Genomic DNA, 2500 nt, shown 5'->3' on the forward strand with positions numbered 1-2500 from the left:
AAATACAGTTCTTTATATTAATTATATTAATAAATATATAATATATATAATGTATATATAATATATATAATAATATTATATCAATATATATATGCTTACTTAATGAAAAGGTTTAGAGTTTTCTAATATTTTCATATTTCAAAACTGATTCAATGGAATTTTTTATGATTCCCAAGGAAAAAATAACTATTTAAATGTATCTAATACAGAATTTAGTGCCGAGAGAACAAAATTTAGCACCGAGAACACAGATTTTTGTATCAAGAATACTGAATTTAGTAACAAGTTTGACAGTCAAAGAAACCAAATATTAATGACATTTTAGAAAAGTAACTTTTTTGTAAGAATTTTCTTGAGATTTATAATATTTTATATACCAAAAAGACATGATAAAACTAGAAAAAAAATCCTTTACTGCTACTTTTTATTGACTTTTATTACAATTTATTAACACAATTTTATGCAATAAGGAGATATTATTGTTTAGGAGTAACCTGTTTTCATGATTTTTATATATTATTTTGAACTATTATTGTGAAGATAAAATTATGAAAGGTTTCTCCAGGTATATATAATATAAATTTATTTCCAGTTGATTAATTTTATGAAACAAATTTTATATCTGCTGTGTATGTTTTAAGAATTTATATAATATTTCTTATTTTATTTAATTTTTTTATATATATTTTTACATAACAATACTCGAAGTCTATACTGGAGGTCTTTAACTCGCAAAATATATTATTTGTGGGGAATAAAACCCAAAAATTATTTTTGGAGAATATTATAAAATGCCAAAATTTAAATTTTTGTAAAGATATTTTATATAATAAATTAAATAATTTGTTCTAAATAAAATGTAATGTTTGTCACCTAAAAAACAAAGTATTTACTTTTGGTTTTTACTTGGCAAAAATATATTTTTTGTGAAATAAAACCCCCAAATTTATTTTTTGTAAATAATTTTGTATGTATTTTTTAGAATCAATTATATAATTTTAAAAAGTTACCCTTGAATGTGAGATACAAAACATAAAAAAAACTATTAATGGGATTTGGTATTTACGTTTATGGAAGATGTCGTAACAGCAGTTGTGGTTTAAATGATCGCACTTATCCAAACATGGTATGATAAAAGATATTGAAATGTATAAGTATTTGATTATTATTATTATCAAAATTTTTTACACATTTGTTCATTATGTCGGCATTTGTGGGTACTCCTTTGACTCTCTGGCAAATATATCTGTGATTCATACACGGCAAGAGTTTACAATGACACACTAGAATCTTCCTATAGCGATTATCACTGAGAAAATAATCAGACTGTCTTCAACCGACTTCTCGAAGACCTACCGTCTCACTCTTATTAATTTGATTTGGTATAATTCTGTCTACACATTTATCGAAGTCAGTCCTAGAAAGATATTGATCGATGGTTCCAAATTTGGTGGCCACCATATATAAATCTCTCCGGTGATCATTTTCGATAACTATTCCACTGATGGTATGCATCCCCATCTTCGATTCTCTGTCTGCTTTAGGGATTATGACATTAACTGCATCGTATAAACTTATAGGTGTAACATCTGATGAAGACTGTGACAACATTTTAAAAGCAATACTCCTCTGGCGCTCCTTCATTCTACTTCTTATTTCTTTTACTTTTTTGACATGCAAGTGATGGGGAGGATGGTTGTCGATGTCTGCATCGATATTGTTGTTATTTTTGTCGGACTCCGAATCAGTACGAGATGGTGTGTCCCCTGAATTGTTCAGTTGTCTAATTATTATCTTAGGTAATAACACTACAAGAGGAGGCGACGGTGATGATGGTCGAAGATGAGGCTCTTATGGTAGTGAAGATGATATCATCCAATGATCAGAAGACGAAGGTGTAGTAGGAGCTGCTGCCATTTCTTCATTGTTAACTCGACCCAATAGGGCTTCCGTTACTTTGTTCAGTTCGTTATCTATTATCTTCAGGGGTAATAATATTGGTGGCAATGATGGTGGTGATGGAGATGGTGGTAAACTTGGTGGCGGAGATCTTATCATTATCATCTCATGATGAGAAGACGAAGGAGTAGTAGAAGCTGCTCCCATTTCTTCATTGTTGAGTTCATCTAACAGTTCTCCTGTTATTTTGTTCAGCTCGTCATCCATTATCTCCCGGGGTAATAATATTGGTGGCAATGATGGTGGTGGTGGAGGTGGGGAGATTATTATCATCTCAGGCGAAGAACTTGTATTTGTATTCGAATGTGAAGATATGATGGATTGATGTTGTTGTTGAGGTAATATTGGTGATGATGACTGTAATTAAAAGAAAATATATATAAATACTATATACTGTCGCTTCTTGGCTTTACTTTTCTTAATAAATATAAATAGGCATCTATTTATCAAATTAACCTTCCTAAAATTTTTAATTATAATTATCATATGCTATCCCATTATTTGTTGTTAACTCACTCACTCTTTTTTGAAGTTAACTAAT

General features: G+C 29.3%; 1 pseudogene; it reads left to right on the forward strand.

Annotated features, from left to right (window-relative positions):
- LOC123753448 (protein MTO1 homolog, mitochondrial-like) overlaps positions 1–2500 on the forward strand; it is a 30279-nt pseudogene that overhangs the window by 26597 nt on the left and 1182 nt on the right.

This window comes from Procambarus clarkii, chromosome 74, assembly GCF_040958095.1.
Source record: "Procambarus clarkii isolate CNS0578487 chromosome 74, FALCON_Pclarkii_2.0, whole genome shotgun sequence".
Classification (NCBI taxonomy): domain Eukaryota; kingdom Metazoa; phylum Arthropoda; class Malacostraca; order Decapoda; family Cambaridae; genus Procambarus; species Procambarus clarkii.